At 38.6% G+C, this 27,126-nt stretch overlaps 1 long non-coding RNA gene across 1 annotated transcript; it reads right to left on the reverse strand.

Moving 5' to 3' along the window:
- Nucleotides 1–26,993, reverse strand: LOC110588876. Its single transcript, XR_002480849.1, has 3 exons — nucleotides 26,956–26,993; nucleotides 5,001–5,051; nucleotides 1–11 (listed from the first exon to the last, which is right to left on the reverse strand). It is a non-coding gene; the product is annotated as an uncharacterized LOC110588876 (long non-coding RNA).
- Between the last annotated feature and the right edge of the window lie 133 nt (nucleotides 26,994–27,126).

Consider the following 27,126-nt stretch of genomic DNA (forward strand, 5'->3'; position numbering starts at 1 on the left):
CATACTCCCACCTAGAAAGGCAATGAGGACCAACATCTCATCTCTCATATGTTGATAATGTATGAAATTACTCATAAAGGGTAAAACATCTTCCATAGTAAAAAAATCAGCCTTACAATATAGGTGTAAAACACTACCTGAATGAAGGAGTATGTTGGCTTTCAGAGAAAAACAGAATAACTCTGACCACCACATTGACTCTTCCAGGAGGAAGTAACCCTACATCATCTAATCTTTGACTTTATCTGTGAAAAGGGACCCAGAGAACAGGTCTATCCTGTGTCCTTCCATAACTGCTGTTATCTGGCTAACAGACAATGTTCTCAATGAGAGACAGATCAAAGAGAAAGATGTAAGTTCAGAGGGGGCACTGAAGAATTCAAATCCCTACCAGTAGTTCAAATCCCTACAGTGGGATGGCTGATTTAAACCTTAGTAGAGGTTTGCCTGGGAAAAGCTGTGTGTGGTGAAGGGGAGACTCCCCACCTGTGAGCACAGGGTCAATGCACTGGAGGATTTGGTCCCAGTTTCCAAACTCAGTGATGTTGAGTGAGGGATGGGTGGCTGATGCTTCTTTTGATTCTTTTCAGAAAAACCACCCAGGAAGTAAAGTTTGATAAAGTGGCAAAGGTTGGAAGGAAAGCTAAAGTGATAGGGAAGACCTTTCTAATGGCAGGCCTGGTCTTTTGGTGAACTTATTTCTTCTCCCTAGCTTCTTGAAAAATAAAATGTCATTTTGATGATAATATAACAATAGCCATTTGTTAAGTATATATTATAAGCTTAAAACTGTGGCTGGCTCTTTATAACTATTATAAAAACTATGATGGTATATTAATGCCCATCCTACAGATGAGAAAACTAAGGTACAAAGGGTTAAGACCACTGCTTAAGAAAGCACAGCTGAAACACAGCAGAGCCATTTTTTTTGTGGACTAATATAATACATGCTCATTGTAGAAAAAATGGAAAATGGAAAAAAAGTATAAAGATGAAAATAAAAATCAACCATAATACCACCATCCATAAATAACCCAAATTTATCTCTTTCAACCAAGGCATACTTGCTCTGGGCTCCCAAATGTCTAAGCAGTAGCAAGCCATTGCATGCGGCAGTCTCACTGTAATGCCTGTGAGTCTGTGTTGTTTTGTTCCTTTTTGACTGTTCTCATCTTTTTCTGTTCCCCCAATTTCTTTTTTCCTTCTGCACTTCCTACCCCTCACTTGCAGTTGTTCTTCTCTGTACGTCACCCCTTTAAAGTGGAAGCTGGAAGGAGGGTTCCCAGTGGGTGGCAGGAGAGGCGTTCCACTTCCTCCTTCCAGAGTGCTCCAGAGATCCCCCGCCAACCCTTGCAACAGTTAGTCCCCAGGCTCCCCGCCCTGGCTTGTCTACCAGGAAAGGACACGGAGGCTGCACGAGATGAACTGACAAGGCTGTGCATGCATGTTTACGAGCAACAGACGGTGGAAGTAAACACAGCCAAACCATCTTTCATCCATAGCACATATTATTGATTTTTCTCTAATTAAAACAGTCACAACAGTCATTGTTGTCATGCCTACGTTTCTCATCTTTTATATTTTAAATAGGAACCAGCTTGCTTGGTAAAAACCCAGCAATCCTCTTTCTTTCATCCCTCTCCCCTCCTCCCAGTCGAAGGCCATCTCCTCTTAAGGGGTCTTTTTGGGTCTTTGGTACTTTCATGATATGAAGCTCTCCACTCTTGTCAATCCCCATCCAATCTTTAGGCAGAAGCCTTCCTCAGCAAGGCAAAGGGTGACTCGTGAGCCCTGGCACTGAACCCCTTTCACAGTCACCGTAACTGGGAGCTCGAGGCATCTGTTTCTGTGATTCCTCCTGGTTTGACTGTCACTCATGTTAACAGCTGGACTTGCAATCTGGGGGATTTCTTCAACAGCGGGACTGCCACGGGCTCTGCCCTGTCATACCCCTGTCCCCTTGGTGGCTCAAAAGGGGCCTGAGGCAATGGGGGAGGGCCAAGAGTGGAGCAGTTGGTCTCCAGCTCCTTTGGGGAATAAATGGCCTTGGGTGGGGACACAAGAAAGGCGTGTGACCTCAGATCTTTATATGAGACTGGGAATGATGGACATCTGGAGCTTTGGGCTGGGCACCAATGACAAAAATGTTAAAAAAAAACGAATTTCCTGTTAGACACATAAACAAATAGAAAGAGTCCCCGAGGAATGGATTTATCTGCTTGTAAAAACTTCTTAGTGGTTTGGCAGAGTGGAAAGCACACCAGGAACAGAGTCCCCCGCATCTACCACTGACTGACTTTGTGGCCTTGGACAAATACTAGACATTGCTGGTTTTCAGTTTTCTTCTCCGTGAGGGAACAAGATGCACCTGTAGGCAGTTTTTGGTATTCCATGGAGTACTTAGAAGACAGAGGAAAGGAAGTGAGGAGACAGAGGGCCCTGGATCCTATAATCTGCCACAGTTTTATGTATAATTTCTAGGCCCTGGGTATGTATTGGTGAATAAGAGAGATAACATCCATAACTTTAAAGAGTTTACAGCCTAGTGAGGGAGATAGAAAATAGACAAATAAATATGTAATGTAATGTCAAGAAGTAGTAAGTGATAGGCATAAAGAGAGAACTGTTTTAAGATTGATTGTCCCTAAGAGCTGGGTATTTGGAGCTACCTCTGGGGCATGGAGAGCCCACAGCAAGTCATATTATGTGTCCTCTATTTTCATACTACCACCCAGCAGATATTTTTATAAATCAAAGACAGACTTGAGAGCAAAACTGTAGTATATGAAGATCACATGCAGGATGAGCACATATAATGGGAGAACTGTCCCACCCGCTTTGCCTTGGGGACCAGAGGAAAAGGAGAGAGAGTGATCTCAGGCTGAAGGTACAAGAGCTTCAGGCGTCAGCATATAGATGGCTTTCCTTTTTGCTAAGGACTGTCTTTCTGAGCCACTGCCTTATATGGGGCCCCCAATGCTTGAAGCCTGAGGCAACTGCCCGTATTCCATGATCGTTTATCATAAAAGAGTTATATTAACCTATTTCAATCGCTAGATCAAATCCATGAATTTGACTAGGAATAATCAGCTGTATTATCAAGAGACAAAATATGTTGAAGATTGAGAGTGGCTTTAATTAAGCTCTTCCAATATCTTCATTTTTCAGCTGAAGACCCTAAAGGTGCAGAAGTTGGAGGAGCAAAACCTCCATGACTGCAGAGTTGCTTAGTCGTGTCAGAGCTGGACCACTCCAGGCCTGGGCTGCTGAGTTTATCCACACCACTCAGCTATGGTCCTGGCTATTGGCTTACATATCAGTTACACAAATACTCAGAATCAAAGTATTTTCCTAGGTGACTGGTCTGCTTAATTATCCAACAGAAATCAGTGGGTGTTCACCCAGGCTTGGATCTCTAATACTCTCCTAATTTAATTCTCTTCTGGTTATTCTCATCTGGACTATTTGTTCCTCTTTACGATAGAATCTAAATTAAACATTCAGACTCATCTCATGAGGAGGACTGGGATCAGAGGCATCAAAGAATGACTTGGCACTCACCTGGTACAATTGGACTATAAAGATTTCCCATTTAAATGATGCAGATTAAAAAAATGTCTCTGGATGAATCAGACACAGCAGACAGCCATGATTTCAACTCTTCAGTCTATGAATACTTTAAATAGGCAAAATAAGCCCTGTTGAGCTAATCTGTGCTTGGAAGCTTCCCAGTTCTCTAACTGAAAAGGAGGGTTATTGAACTGCAGGACGAAGTGAAGACCTACCATAAGACATTATATGGGCTGCTGGGTTTACATTCAGAAAACAATTCCTTATATGTAGATGATGCTTCATGGTTTAGAAATATTTTATGGTCTCTTCCATCTTCAGAAGAGCGTAAGTGGCACACAGAAGTGCAAGAAACATTGATCGTAAATGCAAAAGGTACATATCAGAGACCGAAGCCTACAATGATAAGATTTTTACTTTTGGAAAAGACCTCATATAAACCGTTTAGTTAAACCATTCCAACTCTAGCAGTAACAGTGATTGTTTTATAATATCTCTGAGAGATGTATAAAGATGATTTGGGGGATCCTGTCAACATCTCTATCTCAAGTTGGATAAACTATCCCTTTGTTTGGTATACATTTTTTTTTGGTGGGTAATCAGAAAAATGCACACATGTACCTAGCTATAAAATACACAACTTAGTTCATGTCTGTGTATTCTAGCTTAATAACCCATGACCATTCCTCCAATCATTCTTCAGCAATGCGAGTTGTTGTCATGGTCAATGGTACTCCAGAGCTGTTCTAGATTGTCAATGTCCCTCATTTCATGTGGCTCCCAGAACTGATCACACTGCTTTAGGACTATAGTTCAGCCCACTGGATGGGAAAGAATTCCAAATCGGCCACTGCTGCTGTTGCACATCCTGCTCTCATGAGCTCACCCAAGCTAAATGGCTTAAGCAAGGTCATCTGCAACCCATGGTTCTCTAGAAGACTCAGCCTTTGTTTCCAGCTCTAGGGCTTTTTCCTCTAAGGAGATGAAGTTCACACCTGGCTAATAAGGTTCCTTCTAGAGTCATATCCAGAGTTGTGCAGAAATTTTCTTTGAACACAGTAGAAATTGTCTTGCTTTATACACTTCCCTGATACTGCAGGGGACAGACGCCTATAGTAAACAAGCCCCCATGGAATCTCTGTCCAGCAAGGAGGTCCACTAGGTATGGAAGCATGTCTCCACTTAGTCTCATTACCTTTGTTCCCTGAAGAAAGACCTTATAGGTCTCTATACTTTCTCACACCACATACAGGAGAGACATGCTTAAGAGAGTAGGGGTAGACTTAATAAAACAGTAGCATGACCTCTCCACACAACTTCCTTATTTTTGGTTTCCATAAAATGAACCTAAAATTTTGCAATAAATTCTGAAGGCTGGGATACTATCTCTCTTGTATGGCCAAATTTTCTTGGGTTGGCTAGTGTCTTACCTTTAGATGGATCCCGCTGAGATGGTTTTGCTCACCTTTGTGCTTCTTAACCTGGATAAGGGAGAAGAAAGGAGGATCAGCAAGGAGATGGAAGCCAAGTTTAATACACAGATAAAACAGTACTATTGGGTCTCATTCAATAACTCAGTTGAGGCAAATGTCACTTCCTCTTCCTTGAAACTTCCTTTGTTTGGCTTCCAATACAACATTCTCTCTTGCTTTTCCCTCTACCTCACTAGCTTTCCTTTCTTGCTTTCCATTGTTAGTTTTTCCTGTTACCCCAACCTTTTCCTGTTCGGAGTGCCTCAGCATTTAGTCCTTGGTCCTCTCCTCTCTCTATACTCACTCCCTTTGGAATTTCTTCCAGTCTCATGGTTTTAAATACTATGCACGTGCAGGTGACTTCCAAAGTTACATCTTAAGTCCAGACCTCTCAAACTCCAGATGTATACCAACTACCTACTTCACATTTCCTCTGGCATGTCTAACAGACATCTTGAACTCAACACGTTCAAAACTGAACTCCTAATCTTACCCCTAGCACATGTGCCTTCCCCATTTCAGTTGATCTTCCTATTGCTCAGGCCAAAAAACTCGAGGTCATTTTGACTTCTCTCTCTCTCTCTGACCAACATGAATCTGTAAGCAAATCTTATTTGATCTACCTTCATATATATCCAGAATCTGACCCCTTCCCACCATCTTGTTCTATGCTACCATCATTTCTTGCTTGGAATATCTCAATACACTCCTGACAAGGTTTCCTGCTCCTGCATATGTCTCCCTTGACACAGCAGCCAGTGTGGTCTTTCTGAAATGTTAAATCAGATCGTGTCGCTCTTCTGCTCAAAACCTCACAATAGCTTCCTATTTCACTCAGAGCGAAAGTCCTTACATTGATTTATGTGATCTGGCCCCAAATACCTTTGGCTTCCTAACCCTTTCTCTCACTCATTCTCTTCCAGCACCTTCAAGTATTTGTTCAAATATCACTGTACTCTACCTCCCCTCCAACCAGGGCATACACATCTCAAACTCCTGATCCCCTCATTCCACTCTTTCCTTTTCTGTTTCCACTATACCTAACGTTTGCTTACCTCTTATGTTTATTGCTTATTGCCTGTCTTTCTCCACTAGAATGTAAACTCCACAAGGGGAGGGATTTTTTTTTTATCTGATTGGTTCATTTATGTATCTTGGCAACAAGAGCAGTGCTTAGTCCAGAGGAGAAAATAAATACTTGTTGAATAAAGCAATTAATGAATAAATGAACAAAGATTATGTAAACACAAAGAAAGAGGGTCTAGTTTTCCTATCCATTGGCTGATACCTGTAATGACATATCTGGATAAAAAAACAGATGTATTCATGCTATATAGTGCTGTTTATGTTGTGTAGCATAGCCATTCTGTGCTTCTCAAAATGTGGTACAAGTGTCTTCAGGGGGATATGGCAGTGTGCTTGGGATGCCAAAAGCCTAATATAAGCATGGCATTTCTCCCTTTAGGTTCTAATTTTCTCAAAGATTTGGGCAAAAATATTTCTTTCATATTAATACAAACATGAAAAAAATGGAATATAAACTTCGCGTGAATCCTAAGGTTGGAATCTAAGAGTTCATGGAAAAAGTTCTGCTCTAGATTCCTCCCTCACACATTTGCTTTCCTCTGCCCTAAGTGGTAATTTATGGAAAAATGCTGAATACTGTTTTAATATTAAGCCAAAGTCTCAACCGAGTCATTTTCCCTATGTTCAAGTCATTCACTGAGTTCATCAAATACTTTTCAAAGCATCTTATACTTATTCCTAAGAATCACAGAGCTTCCTATCATCACTATTAGCGTAATTTCTTCTTGCGGACATGCCTACTGTTGAAAACCAAGGCCACATCAAGGGCTAAACACCATTCAGCAAATCAGTGAAGGAGAAAACAAACAACTCTACTGCAATTGGCCAAATGTTCAGTGTTATGGGTCTCATATAGAATCTGTGTCTGATTCTTTAACTTTTTCCCATCTGAAAAAACCAAAGGCCTTTTAAATCTTTATTACATAAGGAATTCACATAAATTGTGAATTAAAGCACAGCATTCCCAAAATGTAAATGGACAATAGATATAAACTATTAGGAATTCCAAAGAAAAAATACACTTAATATGTAAGAAAAAGTCCACCTTCACCAAAATAAAGTATGGCACTATTTTTCTGTGATCAAATCAGCAAATATTTTTGAAGCTGGTGACATTGGCTGCAGGGGTAGGTACAGCAAAATAGTCATTTTCACACTTTGTTAGTGTCACTGCCAACTGATGTTCCTACAGTTATTTTTGTTACAAAAGAATCACTACACAACAACAATCATTTTATTATCTCTCATGGTTTCTGTGGGTCACAAATTTGGGCAGAACACAGTAACAGTTTGCCTTTGCTGTATGAAGGCTGGGGCCTGGAATCATCTAGAGACATTTCTACTCATATGTCTGGCAGTTGATGCTGTCTGGCAGTTGGACCTCAGCTGGGCTGTGGCCTCTCTTTGTGACTTCTCTGCCTGTGCTCATTGCCTAGAGAGGGCATTTCCTTTTTAACTTTTTAGTTTAAGTACAACATGTATAACTTAAGTGCACAAATCTCAAGCGTGCAGTTATATGAGTTTTTACAAAGTGAACATCGCTATGTATCTAGTTCAAGATCAAGATCAAGCTGTAGTACATTACCAGCAAATGCAAAGCCCCCCTCAGGCCTCCATTCTAGTCATTACCCCCAAAAGTAGTCACTCAAATGAAATCTATCATCATAATTTCATTTTGCCTTTTTTGAACTTTATATAAAAAAGATTTTATCTTTTATATAAAGAGTATGTGTACTCTTTAGTGTCTGGCTTCTATAGTGTAACCTTGTATTTCTTGCTGTGACATGTGGCAGGAATTTATTCCTTTTATTAGCTGTGTAGTATTCCATTGTATGAATACCATATCTGTTCATTCTCCTGCTGTTTTTTTCATTTTAGGCCACTTACTTAGGTCTTCTTTAATTGTTTCAGCAATTTTATGACTCTCAAAGTAAATGGCTTACACTCTCTTTGTTAAATTTATTCCTAAATAATTTCATGTTTTTAAAAATTCAATTGATTATGGCATTGTTCTTTAAATTTCATTTTCTAAGTAATTTTTTTGCCATAAATAAAATACAATTGATTTTTACATATTGACCTTGTACCCTGTGACATTGCTAAATTCAATTCTTAGTCCTAGCAGTTGTTTTTTTTTTTAATTTCTTTGGATTCTCTTCATAAATAATCTTGTAATCTGTGGAGAAGATTTTACTTTTTACTTCTCAATTTTAATGTCTTATTTTTTAATATTTTAAAAATTAATTAACTAGTTAGTTTGCAGTGATGAGAATAGACTTTCTTACTTTGTTCTCTATTATGGAAAACATACTCAATGTTTTGTCATTAATCATGACGCTAGCTGTAGCTTTTAAAATATGTGTATACGTTTATGTGTGTATGCACACACACACAAAAACACCCCATAAAGTCTTAATCATACTGAAGAAGGTTCCTTCTAGTCATTGTTTTCTGAGAGGTATTATTATGAATAGATGTTGAATCTTGTCAAATACTTTTTCTACATCTATTGAAATTAACACGTTTTTCTCCTTTATGCTACTAAATGATAAATTACAGTGACTGATTTTTTCATATTAGGCCGAACTTGCATTCCTGGAACAAACCCCATTTGGTTATATTATGATTTTTATATATTATGCAGTTCATTTTGCTAATATTTAAAAAATATTTTGCACCTATGTTCTTGAGAAATATTACCCTGATATTTTTTTTCTTGTAATGTTCTCATCATCCATTGGTATCAGGTTTATTCTGGGTTCAAAAAATAAATTTAGAATTGTTTTGTCCTCCTCTTTTCTGAAAAAGTTTAGGAAGTTTGATATTATTTCTTATTTACATGTTTGATAGAACTTAATTAAGCCATATGCTTGGGTTTTTGTTTTTGTTGGTGGTGGTGGTGGTAGTGGCTTTTAATTTCAAGTGCAATTTTTTTTTAAACAGAAATGGGACAAATCAAGGCTATTCTTGAGCCAACTGTCATAAATTGTGTTTTTAAGGAATTTGGCCATGTCATCTAAGTTGGCTCTATTCATTGACAAACATTTTTCATAACATTTCCTAGTTATTTTTTTAATGTCCGTAAGATCTGTGGCAAGGTTCTTTTTCTCATTCTTGAAATTGAAAAGTTATGCTCTCTTTATTTTTAATTTTATTCTATTTCTTATTTTATTTTGAGTAGAGACATATCAATTTTGTTGATCCTTTAAGGAGTTTATTTTTGGTTTTGTTGAGTTTTGCTATTCTTTGTCTGCTTTCTATGTTATTAATTTCTTCTCTTATCTATTTATGTTCTTTTTTATGCTTACATTTGGTTTAATTTGCTCTTCTTACATGGGAAGTTTGGGTCAGTGATACAAAAATTTCTTTCCTAAAATAAGTATTTAAAACTATGACTTTCCCTCAGTATTCCTTCAGATATTAATATGTTCCATTTTCATTATTATTCAGGTTAAAATATGTTACAATTTTTACTGTGGTTTCCTCTTTTATCTATGGTTTATCTAGAAGTTTGTTGGCTTCCAAATATATAATATTTTGGATATTATATTTTTTCTACATTTAATTGAATTACATTATAGTCAGAGAAGACATTTCTTGTGATGTTAATTCTTTGAAATTCATTGAGACTTATTTTTTAGCCCATGAGACTGTCTGGTGGTTCTACTTACACTTGAAAAAAATGTGGATTCTGCAATTATTGGTTGTAGTGTTCTACCAGTATCAGGTCAGATTGTGGTTCATAGTGTTGTACTGGCCTTCTATATCCTTACAGATTACTTTTCTACCTCCTCTATTAAGTACTGAAAAAGGAGTGTTAAAATCCCCAACTCAATTGTAGGATTTATCTATTTGTCACTTATTTTCTATCAATTTCTGACTTTCATAATTTGAAGCTTTGTTATTAGGAATATACTTATCTATGGCTTCCTGATGAACTAACCCATTTGTCATTAAATATACCTCTTTGTATTTGGTAATACTCTTTTTTGTTTTTCCCCTGAAATCTATTTTGTCTGATAATGACAGTCATCCCTGCCTTTTTGTGATGAGTATTTGCATGATAAACCTTTTCCACCCTTTTATTTTAAAAAATCCCTATCATTGTTTTTAAAGTGCATTTATTTCAGTGTATGGTTGAGGTTTGCCTTTTTATAAGTCTAAAAATTTCTACTTATTAATTGCAGTGGGTACTCTATTTACATTTATTATAATTGTTGATTTCATTGAGTATCATCTTCTATTTTCCTATTAGTTCTATCTGTTCCTTATTCCTCTGTTCCTTGTTTTCTGTCTTCTTTTGGCTATACATCTTTGTTTCAATTTTTAAAATGATTTCCCTAGGAATTAAATATGCATTCTTAAATTATCAGTCTTACCTTGAATTAATGTTATACTACTTCAAGTATTATAACTTTGTATCAGTATACATCCACTTACCACCTTCCCATTTTTCAGGCTACTGTTTCATTGTATTTTGCTTTTATACATATTATAAATCCCCCCAAATTATTATTATTATTATCATTATTTTTTTTTTTGCTTTAAACAATTGTCTTTTATTAGGAAGAAAGAATATGTTTTGACTTACCCCCAATTTTACCATCTCTGATGTTCTTCACCCCTTCCTGTAGATTTGATTCTCTACTTACGATTTCATTTAGCCTGCAGCCTTTCTGTAACACATTTTTTAGTAATATGGATTTTCAGTTCATAAATTCTCTGTTTTTGTTTATCTGACAATTGCTTTATTCCCCTTATCTGTTTTTGAAAAAAGAGTTTCACTGGGTATGTAATTCTAATCTGGTGTGTTTTTGTTTTGTTTTTCAGTATTTTGGAAATGTCTTCTGGTTTGTGTCATTTCTGATATGAAGTCAATCATTTTTCTTATCATTGTCTTCCAGTATGTAATTTATATTCTTTTCCTCTAGCTGATTTTGCAACTTATTGTTTATCTGTGGTTTTCAGCAATTTGATAATGATGTGTGTAGGTATGGTTTTTGTTTGTTTTTATTCACCCTGCTTGGAGTTTATTGAAGTTCTTGGATCTGGGAGCTGTTTTGCTTTTTTTTTTTTTCTTTTTTCTTATTAAACTTGAAAAAATTTGGCAATTATTTCTTCAAGTACATTTTTCTTCTTTATTCTTACTTTCCTCTTCTTCTGGGTCTTCTACTATATGTACACTAAACTGCTTGATATTATCTCAAAGATTACTGGTGCTCTGTCCCTTTATTTTTCTAATCCTTTAACCTGTCCTTCTTTAGTTTGGATGACTTTTACTGACCTGCCTTTAAGCTTACTCTACCTATAATATACAGTGTCCAATCTGTTACAAAATTTTAACCCAGAAATTGTATTTTTCAGTTAAAACATTTACATTTTTTATAATGCCTTCCTGAAATACTTGATCTCTTCACCCATTATATCCACATTTCCTGTTAAATTCCTTAACATATATATGTTTTAAAAGTTCTTGTCTACTATTTCAGTAATTGTGTCATCCATGGTTCTGCTTTTATTGACTGTGTTTTCTTTTAATTATCGTTACATTTTCCTGCTGTTTTGCAAGTTTTACACTCTTAAAATTTTATTCCAAATATGTGAACAAAAAAATACTGGAGACAAAAGCATAATATTGTTTTGTTTTGTTTATTTACCAGATACTGAAATCCCTTTCCTCTGTTTGGCAGTTAGGGTTAAGGGCTATCATTTGGATTCCTCCTAGAACTGAACTGAATAGCAACTTTAATTATCCTGAGTTCACCTGTGAATATCTCAACCCCTAATTTACTTTGCAGGTATCTTTTTGATCTTTTCAGTATTGGAACTGAGAGGGATTTATGCTGCCATTCAAGATAAATTTGATTTGCCTTTGAATTCAAGGGCCTAAGAATCTAATTATTGTGAAAATGAGCAATATTGGACTTCCAAACTCCCTCCTCTGTTGCTTTCTTGGCAAAAATTCAGGGATATGGTAAGGGGAATTATTTGTACAGTTTACCAAATTTGTTTTTGCATTTGGCAGTTTTCTGGGTTCCAATATGTCTTGCCAAGTTAAATAGTATTCTAAAGTTCATCTGATTTTTCCTCATCCATGCAAAGTCTCTCTGATTATGGGAGGCTGGTTCTTTCATCCCTTTGTCCCCAGAATGGTCACAATTTAGGTATGGGAACTGCCATGGATTTCTGCTCAGTTATGAAGAAATAATTTCCCATTAGAACTCAGTTTATCAAGGATTCCTTGTTTGCAGTATTATTGCTAGCTGGTTAAAATAATAAAAACATGATTTTTATTGTATCTGGGTTATTCTTACTGTTACTGTGGGAAGAACAATCTTCTGACTCCTCTGAACAATATTCTGACTCCTACAAATCATAACTTTTCTTGAACCTATAAGAGCACTGAGGTTGCAGGACAAGCACCTAAGGAAAGACAGGTGCGTCCAAAGAAAAAGGGGGATACAAGCACTGTCTTACCTGTAGATAGCCCAGGAGTCAGACAGGATAATCACATAAGTGGGTAGGAAGATAATAAATATAATAATAAATATAAAAAATAAAAACAAAAAATAAAAAAGTATCTTGTATTTATTTTTGAAAAATATTTTATATGGATATAGATTCCAGATTTCTAGGTATTTGCACACTTAAAGATGTCATTCCATTTTCTTCTGTTTTCCAGATTTTTTTGTTTCAAAGTCAGTCAAAAATCTTATTGTTGTCCTTTTAAAGAGAAGTCTTTTTTTCTGCCTCCAGCTCTTTTCCAGGTTTTTCTTTTTGACTTTGGTTTTCATTAGTTTTACTAAGATAAGCCTACACATGGTGCTATTATAATAATCCTATGTGAGAATTTGTGGTGAGCTTATATTACTATTGATTTGCCTTTGTAACTCCATCAAAAATTAATTGGCCACATATGTATGGTTGTATTTCTGGATTCTCTCTTCTGTTCTTTTGATCCATGTGTCTATGCTTTTACTAATACTACCCTGTTTTGATTACATTACTACCATTTTATACTTTTATACATTGTTCCTATTTTTTATTGAGACAGTTAATTTTAGAGCATTTAAAGATTAGAAAAAAAGAAATTTTATTACTTTCATTCTGACCATTTCCCTCTGTAATTCTTTTTGAAGATCAAAGTTTCTTTCCTACCTCATAGGAAATTTGAAAGGTTTTTTCCATAGGGGACAGAGGTCTGGGCAGGGCCTGGAGCCTATCTCACAGTGAATTCTGCTCCTCTCCACCAGACCTGCACCAGGATGGAGGCTCTTTTTGCTCCCTGCCCTGTCCTCATTCTTTTTCATGGGCACCTGGGCAAGTTCCTGGGTGAAACTGATGGAAAGGATCCTGCAACTGGGTGTAAATTAGACTTGTATTCTGTGGCTCATGGTAATTCTATATTTTCATAGTAGCCTACACTCAGCTTTTATCAATTCGTTAAAAATACTAGCTAAAATCTTCCTACCCACTTATGTGATTATCCTGTCTGACTCCTGGGCTATCTACAGGTAAGACAGTGCTTGTATCCCCCTTTTTCTTTGGACGTACCTGTCTTTCCTTAGGTGCTTGTCCTGCAACCTCAGTGCTCTTATAGGTTCAAGAAAAGTTATGATTTGTAGGTTATCTATCTTCCCTGTTAATATAGCAGGAACAACAATCTTTCCAGCTTTCTATATCCCAAACAATAGGTGGAAGGCCCTATTTTATAAACTTTTAGAATATTTGCATACTTTTCTTCTAATGAATAACAATAATGAATTTTAAAGCAAAACAATTTTTTTTAAATACATGGATTGTCGCCTGCTGAAATTACTGACCAAAGGTCATTCAAACTGCAACTCTTGTACAATTTCTTAGATACAGGTTGGCTGTCATTTGTTAAGTGTTTACTTTTTCTCAGGTGTGGGAAGGGATAGTGAACACTCTGATTCAAAGTGTGTTGAACAAAGTCCAGCTCTCTTAGCCTGGCTTTCAAACGTCTTCTTAGCCAGGCACTAACCACTCTTCATAGCTCCATATTATCCCATTCCTCTGCAGGAATGTTCAGGAACATACAGGTCACTTCAGTTAATATTATCTGTTGAAACTCTAGTTCTGAGTCTGCTGTAGCTACAGACCTGGACAACTCTAAAACGCAGGCAGGGTGTCCATCATCAGGGTTCAGTCAGATCTTAATATTAGAGAAATAATATCGGAGTGGCCAATAAAGGAAGAAAACAGTCTGGATATTTACTCATTTTTTTCCACAAATATTTACTGAATGACTACTATGTATCTGGCCTTATGCAAGGTACCTGGCAAACAAATAGACATGGTCTCTGCCCTTATGGATTTAGAGCTTAGAGAATAATTGGGAAATAGGCCCTTGCATAACTGAGAAAAAATGACTGCAGTTATCTTAGGCCCTGAATTCCTCATATTTCAGTAGCAATCTATAGACTTTCAAGTTGTAGTCTTTCAGCCAACCAGACTGACCTAAGACACTAGTGCTTCAAACCACAGTAGTAGAACTAGTCTCCAGTCCTAAGCCTGGAGTCCTGAGTGGGACTGGGGAATATCTCAGTCCTTTTGTGCCATCTTCCCTCTGTGCCTAATTCCCATGATCTGCACCCTAGCCATTCTGTGGAGACTAGTCTTCCCTGAACTCCCACCTCCTTTGGCTCCAAGATGGATATCTTACCTTGTTCCTTATTATAGTACCCAACATATGCCAGAGACAGTTCTAGTTCTTGCAAGCTTCTTCCCCTAAGAGCTGGACCCTGTTTCTGGTAACTCCAGCTGCTGGCTGGGGTCTTATTCCAAAGCAGAGGGACCACCCAGAACCATGACATTGTCGGCTTCCTGACTTTAGGCATCACTGCTGCCTGGATGCTACGGCTGCTGTGCCATGTCCTCCAGTTCCAAATCCCCCCAAATGTTAGCAAGTGCCCAGTGGGAGACTGTTCATACACTTTTTTGTGTTGGTGGCCTCTTCCCCATGGGACCAACTCTCCAGCTTGGGTAAAGCTTCCAACACCAGTCCTGTTTTTTACCACTTCTTCCCAGTCCCCAACAGCCGGTTGCTAAGTCCCAGCATGTCTGTCATCAGAGCCCTCCAGAGATGTGACAAGCTTTTGTTCCTGGTTGTTAATCCCGGTTTTTATTGTCTTGTGATCTCATGTGCCAATGTCTGGCACTTTATCCATTTACCTCTTCTTATTTTCCCACAGCAACACAGAGATTTTTAGGAACTTCCTTAATTCTTGTTTCTTTCTTTTGACAGAATGCTTTTTTCCAAGGTCTAATAGTGAACGCTGGAGTCAGTGTGTATCTGCAGACCTAGGTTTCTTTGCTGTGCCATCATCTGACTACGTGGCCTTGGGCAGTTCAATTCCCTTTGCTGTGATTTCCTAGTTGGTAAAATGAAAAGGGTTGGCTATAAGGTTTCTGGTTTCTTCCAGCTCCCGAATTTGTTGACACTAAGTTGGCAGAGAGTAACTTTCAAGCAACTTCCAACTTGTTTTTCTCTCAAATGTCCACCAGGAAACAATAACCACTCAACTAACACTAGCTTTGGATGAAGTGAATTCTTAAATAAGACTTATACATCCCTTAATTTTGACTTCCATGTCCATTAAACTTTATACATTAAAAATATCTTGAATTTATATATTATACTTTCCAAGTCCTTTCATGATTATTACCCTACTGGATCACCATAATGACCCAATTTATTAGGAAGGACAAGACTTTCCGTTCTCACTCCCCACCCGCCCCCGCAAGTATCAGGCATCTGATGCACTGAGAAGTAAGATATTTATTTGCCTAAGGCATCACAGCTAGTTAGTGGTAGACTCTGAACTAGAATTCAGGTCTCCTGAGAACTAGTTTAATAGATCTTTGATATTTCTATGCTCCTCTCATTGAGCTTTTCTACAGCTACTATATTAATTCCTCCAATATTGCTAATGTTCTGTCTTCTCACATGAGCCAGGAGAGTTTGAGTACTACAAGAATGGATGAAATAAATTCCTCCCTTCTCCAAGTAGAAGGTTTCTATCAGCCAGCGTGAATCCATATTTTCAAGGTACCTTTCTCTCTGGGCTGTAAAGACTGTCAACGTGTGGTTCTCTGGTCAGCTATTCTGATGTTTCATCACATTTAATCAACTCAGCAATTTGATGAAGCCCAAGCTATAGTAAGAGAAGAAGTTGAAGAGGAGCTTTAGGCAACAACAATGACCTAGTTTCACCAGCTGGGCCATAAGCTACCAAGGTTGCATAATTCAGAATTTTCCCAAGAGCTGAAAGAACTGCGTGTGTTCCCTACTTTTGAGTATCAGGAAGGAGGGATTAAGTGAATGTTTTCAGTTTCACAGGAAAAGGTAATAAAAATACAAGTATATTTTGGGTCATGTTCAATTTCTTCTTGGGTCTTCCAAATCTCTCTGAAGAAAACAGATTGCAGCATAACAGAAACTTTAACACCCAAGCAGATAAGATTCTTTACCACAATCCAGGTAGTTATCAGTTCCCTAATACAAACCTAATTACATACAACGAGTATAATAGCAAGCCTAATAAAATGGGGAGAAAGTTAAACATAGTGGGTCAGGTCTGTCAGTCATAGTAAGACCATCATTAGTTACTATTTTAATGGTTCATTTGATTAAATGCTAAGCTATTGTCTTGTAATTATGTGTATTCAAGGGAAAAATACTCAAGTTCAATTAGGAATGTATCTTTTACTGCACTATGTTTAATGAAGTCGCAACATCACCATAATAAGCGAGGAATAATGAAAATCTTCTTTTGAAATTGCAATAGAAGTGTTTGCACCGAAGTAGCTGGCATGTGTAATATGATGAGTTCCCTTAAATGGCTCAACTGTTGATCAAAAAAGCAAATTATATAAGTGGATACTGCGAGGCAGAAACATGTGGACACAGCTGGAGTGTCATGTGTCACGGTTCCAGGCATTGCCAGCTGGCGGTCACACAAAGGCAGGCCAAGCCAAACAATTACTGTTATTCATAAGAGCAAATGTGCATTCCAAACACACAGTGCAGGCTTTATGAAATAACTGAGCATTCAGATGCATCCAGACAGCCGAGCTGTTTTTTCATCACATGTCCCTGAGTGCCAGGCCAATATGGCAAACTGACTCTGCTATTCAGAAACCCTTATCTTTACCCAATTAACCAAATCACTGTGACATTTGAGAGTTCTTCATGCACTTTGCTGAGCGCGTCAAACCAGCAGGCTTACCAGGCAGCAGATGCACAGCTTCTGGAAGCAATCTGCTTTCTTTTCTTTTCTTTCTTTCGTTCGTTCGTTCGTTCGTTCGTTCGTTCGTTCTTCCTTCCTTCCTTCCTTCCTTCCTTCCTTCCTTCCTTCCTTCCTTCCTTTCTTTCTTTCTTTCTTTCTTTTTTTCTTCTTGAGCTGTAAATACCCTGTTAGACCTCTGCCTGTTACAAACCAGAGCATGGAGTCAGTCTCTAACATCTGAACATCCAGAGGTCTCCTTTGTTCTCAATTCTGTGTGCCCGTGTGATGGATGTCTTCCAAGATGTTGCCCTAGGAAGGTCAAGTGTGGCCAAGAGGCAGGGCAGGAGGTAGGGATTCATACTCTTATTTAAGGGGAAAAAATAAATTAAATGAGAGAACATTCTAGAAGAGTATCTGGTCATGGACTGAGATAAAAATCCCTAGACTGTTTAAATATAGACACCAAAGGAAAGAGAAATAATATGGAGCTATTGTTTCCATAATTTTCATCTATTTTCTTCAAATAAAATGTAGCCATAGCTCCTTGCCTAGTATTTCTTTCAACAGGCAAGATCATAGGCCCCTGTGAAAACATGTGCCATCATGTTCTTGCTTATAGCTGTTTCAGAACATAAAGAAAGCTTGAGAGGAAGGTGTACAATTGCTACGGAAGTTCCACTGCAACACAAAGTGAATGGTTGTATCTTAATTCCTCCAAAGAAGAGACAGGGTACTCTGTGTAGATGAGCACTGTTCATTAGAAATATACACTGAGCCATATTTGTGACTTTAAATTTTCTAGTAGCCACATTCAATAAAGGAAAAAGAAACAAGTAAAATTAATTTTAGTAATATATTTTATTTAACCTAATGTATCTAAGATATTATCACTTCAACATATAATGAACATAAAAGTATTGAGTTATTTTGCACTTTTTTTTTTGTACTAAGTCTTGAACTCTGGTGTGTATTTTACACTTCTCACATCTCAATTTGGACTAGCCACATTTCAAGTGCTTAGTAGCCACATGTGGCTCAGGGCTACTGTTTTGGACAGTGCAACGCTAGACTTTGGCAGTGGTAATTTCAAGTGTGCTCAAGCACACTTTGTCCAGCAGAGTCAAATATTCTGTTTCTGGTCTTAGCACAACTGTCGATTTTCCTCCTCCTCAGCTAATTCGTCCATGAAATGAAGATGATAACATCTGCCTTACCACTGCAGTTTAGTTTTCTATAAGAGTTCAAATTCAATTATAGATGTTGATTTTGAGAAACAGCATTAGATTAAGTGAACACCCCAAAACTTGTTGACAATAGCTGAAAGTCCTAAGAATTGAGGAAGACCATACTTTTCCTTAATTCTCTGTGCCCTGTTATTCCTTTCATAAGACAGGTTTTAAAATCAGAAATGAATACCTATAAAGGTCTGTGGAGGATTTTTTTAAATATCCATAATTTTTAAAGCCACCAACATATGGTCACCATTCTTTTGTATAACGGGCTTTATTTCAGTGGCTGATGGCATATAGGCATGGATTCCAGTTCTCCTTTGGAACCCAAGACAATGCTGAAACCACATTGTCCAGGAGACCCTAGGCCTGTGAGGTGCACCCTTCCCATTGTGCTTTGTAAATGTGACGCCAAGTATCAGGCAGATTAGAGTCCTGCCATTATTTCCCTCAGCCTTGGCTACCTCAGAGCTCACTGCCCCTTGCAGCTCCCCTGCTGTGCTGGTTTGCAAAGACAAGGGAACTATTTGCCTTTGGATTCTTCATGTTGAAGTACACTGGCAGCAGCTCCAGCCCATAAGGTGCCACATCAAAGTCCATCAACCCAGATCTGCCATACTTAGAATATTTAGCATTAAATGTTTGCCAAGGCTAAGACTTCTGGTAACAATGACAAACATCATTGTATGTACAGGTGCTAATTTCTTATTTAAACTCAAAATCATAATCATGATGGTAAGACTTCCACAAAATGCCTTGAATTTTAAAAGGATTTTCAGATTAGTTAAGTTTATTCCTATTTTATTCTTTTTGATGCTACTGTAAATTTCTCATTCTGATAGTTCATTGTTTGTGTATAGAAACACAACTGGCTTTTGTGCGTTGATTTTGTGTCCTGCAATTTTACTGAATTTATGAGTTCTAACAGATTTTGAGTGGAGTCTTTGGGACTTTATATAATATCATGTAATCTGCAAATAAAGACAATTTTAGTTCTTTCTTTCTAATTTGGATGCCTTTTATTTCTTTTTCTTGCCTAATTGTTCTGGCTAGGACTTCCAACACTATGGTGAACAGAAGTGGTAAGAGTAGGCATTCTTGACTTGTTCTTGATCTTAGCGGGAAAGCTTTCAACTTTTCACTGTTGAGTATGATGTTCGTTGTAGACTTGTTATATATGGCCTTTATTATGTTGAGGTATGTTCCCTCTATATCCAGTTGAGAGTTTTTTATCATGAAAGTATATTGATTTTTTTCCAGTAGATGCTTTTTGTGCATCTATTGAGATGATTATATGATTTTTATGCTTCATTTTGTTAATGTGTTATATCACATTAATGTATAGATATTGAACCATATTTGCAAACCTGGAATAAATCCCACTTGATTATGGTATATGAGTCTTTTAATGTATTGTTGTATTCAATTTGTTAATATTTTGTTGAGAATTTTGCATCTATGTTCATCAGGGATGTTGGCTTTTAATTTTCTTTTCTTGTAGTGTCCTTGTCTGACTTGTCAGGGTAATATTGGTCTCATAAAATGAGTTTGGAAATATTCCCTCCTCTTCTATTTTTTGGAAGAGTTTAAGAAGGATTGATGTTAATTCTTTAATGTTTGATAGAATTCATCAGTGAAGCTGTCTGGTCCTGGACTTTTCTTTGTTGAGAGGTTTTTGATTAATCATTCAATTTCCTAACCAATAACCAGTCTATTCAGATTTTCTATTTCTTCATGATTCAGTCTTGGTATGTGTCTGTTTTAGAAATTTATGCATTTCTTTCAGGTTGTCCAATTTGTGGACATAAAATTGTTCTATGTAACCTCTTACAACCCTTTGTATTTGTGTGATATCATTTGTAACATCTCTTGCATTTCTAATTTTATTTGAGTCTTCTTTTTTTTTCTTGGAGAGTCTAGCTAAAGATGTGTCTAGTTTATCTTTAAAAAAAAAACAAACCAGGGCGCCTGGGTGGCTCAGTTGGTTAAGCGACTGCCTTCGGCTCAGGTCATGATCCTGGAGTCCCGTGATCGAGTCCCGCATCGGGCTCCCTGCTTGGCGGGGAGTCTGCTTCTCCCTCTGACCCTCCTCCCTCTCATGCTCTCTGTCTCTCATTCTCTCTGTCTCAAATAAATAAATAAAATCTTTAAAAAAAAAAAAAAACCAGCTTCTTGTTTCATTGATATTTTCTATTGTCTTTTCAGTCTCTATTTCATTTATTTCCACTCTGATCTTTGTTAATTCTTCCTTCAACTAACTTTGGGCTTAGTTTATACTTCCTTTTCTAGTTTTCTGAGGTGTAAAGCTATGTTATTTATTTGAGATATTTCTCTTTCTTAATGAAGGCATTTATTACAATAAACTTCTGTCTTAGAACTGCTTTTGCTGCATCCCATAATTTTTTTAGTATGTTGTGTTTCCATTTTCATTTGTCTCAAGATTTTTTTTTATTTTTTTAAATTTCTTTTTTGATTTTTTCTTTGACCTTTTGTTGTTCAGCAGCATGTTGTTTAATCTCCACGTATTTGTGTATTTTCCAGTTTCTTCTTATAACTGATTTCTAGTTTCATATCATTATGGTCAGAAAAGATGTTTGATATGATTTCAGTCTTCTTAAATTTATTATGATTTGTTTTGTGGCCTAACATATGATCTACCCTGGAGACTGTTCCATGTGTGTCTGAGAATAATGTGTACTCTGCTGCTGTTAGATGGAATATTTTGCAAATGTCTGTTAGGCCCATCTGATCTAACAAATAGTTTAAGTCCAATGTTTCCTTATTGATTTTCTGTCTGGATGATCTATCCATTGTCGAAAGTGGGGGTATTGAAGTCCCCCAATACTATTATATTGCTGTCTATTTCTCCCTTCAGGTCTGTTAATATTTGCTCTCTCTATATGCATATTCCTATGTTGGGTGTACCAGTATTTACTAATGTTACATTCTTTTGATGAATTGACCTGTTTCTTATCACAGTCTTTGGATTAAAATCTACCTTGTCTGATATAAGTGTAGCTACCTCTGTTTATTGTTTTCATTTGCGTGAAATATCTTTTTCCATCCTTTCATTTTCAGTCTCTGTGCGCCCTTAAAACTGAAGCAAATGAGTCTCTTGTAGGCAGCATATAGATGGGTCTTGTTTTTTTTTAATCCATTCAGCCACTCTATGTCTTGATTGGAGAATTTAGTTCATTTACATTTAAAATAATTATTGATAGGTATGGACTTAATATTACTGTTTTGTTAACTGTTTTCTGGTTGTTCATATTTCTTGAATGAGTGAATGGGTGAATAAATGAATTAAATAGTTATTGAACTGAAATATTTTTCCCATTTATTTCCAAATCATTACTACAAAGTTTTAATTGAATAGAATGCTTCCCTCCGCCCCCAAGTAATTACAATACAAAGACACTCACCTTTAAAAAATCATGCCTCAGTTTGTAACGAGGCTTTAAACCTAAAGGCAGACCAACATAAATTGCCATTGGTAGCAAAGCTGGATGAGTGTACCACCTTAAGCTATGTGTGGTATGTGGCTGAAAACATGGGACACTCATGACCGTTGTGGTCATTCACTCAGTCAATCATTCAATAAATACTACTACTTGTCATATGCTCTATATGTTGAGGCCTCCACTAGGCACTGGGAGGGACACTGATCAAAATCCCCAAAATATTCTCTGTCCCATTGGGCTACTACTTAACTGTTTCAGAATTTTGGGCACAAAATGTGATGAAATTTCTGGGTTTCTGTCAGTCAGAAAGTGAAGATGAAGCTTCCATTGTCTTTTGCATTAAGAAAATAAAATCCCACTTTTACCTCTCCCTTCCTGCCCCCTCCCTCATCCCCTGATTATAGCAGTTTTAGTAATAACACTCATCCACGGAACTACCCCAATAGCCACTCCTAATGCATGTCCAAGTTCATTAGAAATAAGTTTCCCCTCCCCTGCATTCTTCAGTAAGAAACAGCCAAGGACACTGAGGGGGAGGTTCACACTTAAACTGTCGTGGAAGGACCCCAAAGCCACATCAGACATCCTGACTCCCAGGCCTGTGCACATGCTGTGCACCATCTCTGGTTAAAATCTGAGCTGCTTTAGCCCCTCTCAGGATGCCCAGGGCTCAGTCAGAAACTTGAGCTAAGTGAGGACAGCCCACCTCCAAGTGCTCCCTGTCTTCTTTTCACATTTTTTCCATGGCTTCTGACACATCTTGGCCACCCATCATTTTCCATTTAGTTATGGGCAGCCTTCTTATCTTCAAAGTGTTTTCCTTTGCCTTGCAGAGGGAAGCCTACCCCCAAATAAAGTTCTTGGTTTTCTGTGTGTGCCAAGAACATCTGCCAGGAGCCCAGCTGCTTTCGGACCATTGCCACCCAGCCTCGGCCTCCATTTCCGATTTTCCACTACAGGAATAGATTCTTGGAAGGAGACTTGCTGCTTTTGGGCCATGAGGCCCCGTTTCTGAGAGAGGAGACAGAGTGAGAAAGCCCAGGGGATAGCTGTCCCAGAGGTTCCATGAAAAAGCTTCTTCAGGGCTGGCTTGAACAGTGGTTTTGTATGACAGAAGAATCCCTCAGTCTTTCTGGTTTTGGCCAAGGCTCCCCGCTTCTTTGTGGGATGTTGATGAATTTGTGCCTGGTTCCCCTCTTACGATTACCTCCGTGTTTACACTGTGCTGCTTCAGAGTCACTGCTGTATCTTGAATGCTCATTCAAGGAGAGTAACTCAAGGGCTGACAGCTGGTGAGGTCATTCCCCAGTCTAGCCAAGGCCCGTGTGCCATTACAATGAAGTAATAATGTATTTATAACACACCTAACCGCTGATGGCTTCTATTGCTGTGGCTTTTCCCTCTGCATTTGCACAGATGTTTTTTGAGAACTCAAGAATTGGCCTCCAGAAACAACCTCCTAGCAAACAAACTCTGTCTGTTGACTCTGGCGGGTGCTTATAATGAGAGTTGTTAGCACACTGGATTTATGTTTCAAATATCATTTTAATTTCTCAGGCAGCATTTTTACCACAAGATGTTAATTCACCGGTGCACTTGAATCTCATAGCCCTTCTCTCTCTCACTCGTGCATGTTCTCTCTCTCTCTCTCTTCTTTTTTAATGAAAATATGGACTTGGTTTCTCAGGAAATATTCTCAGTGCTTGATTCATCAAAACACAGTGCGTGCGTTTTCCATGGAATTTACTCTGAAATGTCATAGTCTTTTTACTTGATAAATGATGTACCTTTGTGATTCATTAAGCAACTTTCCATATATCCTGTAGCACCCTTTGTCATGCACAAGTCCTCTGCAATTAGTCCCAAAACCAGCAGTTGGGTCTTCCCAAGAGACACAAGCTGCTTTTAAACAAGTTTATCAGAAAATGATGGAAAAGCATTTAAAGATAATAGTGCACACACTAGGTTGACATCTAGCATGGATTCCTATGAGAAATGTTAAGTTGACCCCATAAATCTTACTATTTCCTGATAGCGGTAGGTTCAAGATAACACCTCTAATTGATACCACAATTAGCATTCCAGATATTAAGAAAATAAAAACAATGGGAGACTTTTGTTCTGACAATTTTGTATTGTCCCTTCTCTTTCCTCGCCTATAATCACAATGCATTTTATTTCTGCTTCTCTGGAAGGCATTACCTTACAAAAAGTCATCCCCTTGGCCACAAGTCCCAAACCCCCAGTGCAAGCATAACAAGCATAAATATGTCTGAATTCATACACACCCTTCCTGTTTTTTTCACTAGCTCTGAAACAGGTGATATCAACTCTGGGACTTGAGACAAGAGAGTAAAAGTCTTCCTTCTCTCCTTCACCTCCAGTGCTCTCTGTAACCCAGTGTAATTGGCTTTTGATACCCAAGCAGTCCATTGATACTTCCTAACAGACAACTCCAAAGCCTGCTTAATCCTGATCCTTGACCTCTTTGAAATTCTAGACTCTGTAGAGCACACCGTCCTAGGGCTTCCCCCACATTCATTTCTGCCACACTCCCCTCGCTGGGCCCTATCCAACTTCTCTCCCTCTCTCTTTCCTCTTTTGTTACCTGGTCAATCTTGGCTGCCTTCTGGCTCTGGCTCTGGCTCCACACATTCTCCTGGGCAATCTGTTCCAACAACACAGTCCATGGTTTCAATCATATTTTTGTTTCCAGCTCTGACCTCACTTCTCTCTGACTATTGCACGTGCACAACTCTGGATGTCTGGGCAGAGGGGAATTTCCCATCCATGGTGGGACTTGTCCTTTTCCCTCCTGCATTGGGTTCTCACTCATCAAACACCCTAGCCCTTCCCTTAGGAGGCCCGGTTATGAATTTTAGCATCATTTCTGTCCCCTCCTCCCCCTGCCCCCGGCCCTTCTTGCACACAGGTCTACTCCTTCACTATGTTGTGTTGATTCTTCCTCTTCACCGTCATGAGAAATGTCAGAATCACCTTGGGGCTTCTGAAACAAACTTGCCAGGTTCCATCCTGGAGACTGTGATTCACTACGTCTAGGGCGGCGCCGAGCATCTGTGTTTTGACGAAGCTCTGAGGGATTTGGACACACAGCCAGGTGGGAAAGCAAGGCTGCAGAGCCTGGCTCTTCTTTCTGTTTCCACAGCACCTGCCCAAGGTCAGTTGGGCTCTTTGTCATCCTCCACCTGGGCTTGCCCTTGCCTCCCTTCTTCCAATCAGACACCCTGCTATAGCCAGAGGAGTTTTCTAGACACACATCCAGTCATATCATTCCCTTGTTTAGAAATGTTGGCTGCTGCTTTCCACCTGAATATTCCACACCCCTTATCATGATTTGTCATTTAGTTCTCCCCCCTCTGCCTCGGCACCTGCCTGGTACCTTTCCCACTATCAGGAAGGCTTTCCACTCCTTTCTGAGCTCTGCAGGTCATTCTTGTAGCACATATATTAGAGCTGGAGTAGTTTTTCCAAGTCTAGTTCCAAAGCCAGCTCTCTCACCTGCTGGGGGCAGCCCTTCTTGGCCAGAGACACTCCCTGCTCTGTGTCTCCATGGCACTGTGAACCGCTTTTGCCCTAGGCCCGGTGCTTACTGGGTTTACTGCATGTGTGCTTGCTGCTCCTGTCCCCACTACACCCAGGTGAGGAATCCCTTCAAGGCATGGGCTGCGGCCCATTGCCTCCCATGCTCCCCTCAGTACCTGGCAATTAAAGGGTGCATGCAGGGACCCACGGACAACAGTTTTCTTGGAGACTTCCACAGTATGTTTCAAGGTAGGGGATAGGGCAGGATTTTCAGTACAAAAAACTTAGATATCATGAACATTATTTTCCTTTTTTAGAAACTTTTCCCTCTTAATGGCATACTCAGTGTGTGGTAACTATTGGTTATATGTGGAAAGTATACACTGATTCCCTATTGAAGTCACACTGGTGTGGGAGAAGGACAAGGGCTTAGAGAGAAGAGGGTTCAAACCCCAGCCCTACCTTTCTCCTCCATGTAACCCTGGACCAGGCACTTAACATCTTTGTGTTTTAGCTCCTTCATCTGTAAATGAGGCTAATTATCCCTACTTTGCAGAGTTGAAATGAGAATGAAATGGGATAGCCTAAAAGAAAGCACCTGGCTGATACAGGATACCTAACAAATGTCACTTTCCCTTTCCTCTCCAGGAACCAAAGGTGCACTTTTGTCAGTCCCATGGGACACCAAAGGACAGCCCTCAACACCCAGAGCCAACCTGTCTTTCTCTCCGCTTTTCCTGCCTCATCCCTCCCTCCTGCCTGCAGAGTCCTGTGTGTGGTGATAAAGCCATGAATGGAAGGCATGATTCAGACTCAGGCTTTTTAGTTACTGACTGACCTCAGAGAAATTCCTTAATCTCTGTAGACCTCAGTTTTTCCTTCTGTGAAATGGGATGATTTCATAGGTTTATCATGGGGATTTCATGATATAATACACATTGAGCATTTAGAGGTCAGTATACAGTAGCTTTTATTATATGGAAGCTGTAAGGAGCTATAAAGTCCTTAGTCCAAAGTCAGTATTTTGGGGTACCCAAAATAATCAAGAAAACAAAAGATACTCCCCTCTCAAAGATAGATCTTTCAGGTTGCCTCCCAATGCATTGGGGTTTCCCTTTAACCACCTGACAGGAGAGTGACTTAAATGCCTCTATACTCCTTTGGGTAAATTTTTATTGTGCTATGTAGTTTAAAGCAATTAATCATAGGATTTAATATAATTACACTTATGTAATTAGTTTAATAACCCAACTCAATTTATATTGTCCCTCCTTTTTTTGTTTCTTTTCTTTCCTCTCGCTCTTCCCCCCCCCCCCCCCCCCCCCCCGCACAGAGCGTGTACCTTTTCATCCAGGCCATTGCTTGAGGCTTCTAGGAGAGAACTTGGCTTTCTGCCTCTCTTCAATTCTGGAAAACAGGAGGGGAGAGCCCTCAAGGTGTTATTGGGTCAACTCCCTTCTTGGATAATTCAAAATTGAGGCTGCAAAGTGGCCTGTATTTCTGACTGTTTTTA

This window comes from Neomonachus schauinslandi, chromosome 10, assembly GCF_002201575.2.
Source record: "Neomonachus schauinslandi chromosome 10, ASM220157v2, whole genome shotgun sequence".
In the NCBI taxonomy this organism is placed as follows: Eukaryota; Metazoa; Chordata; class Mammalia; order Carnivora; family Phocidae; genus Neomonachus; species Neomonachus schauinslandi.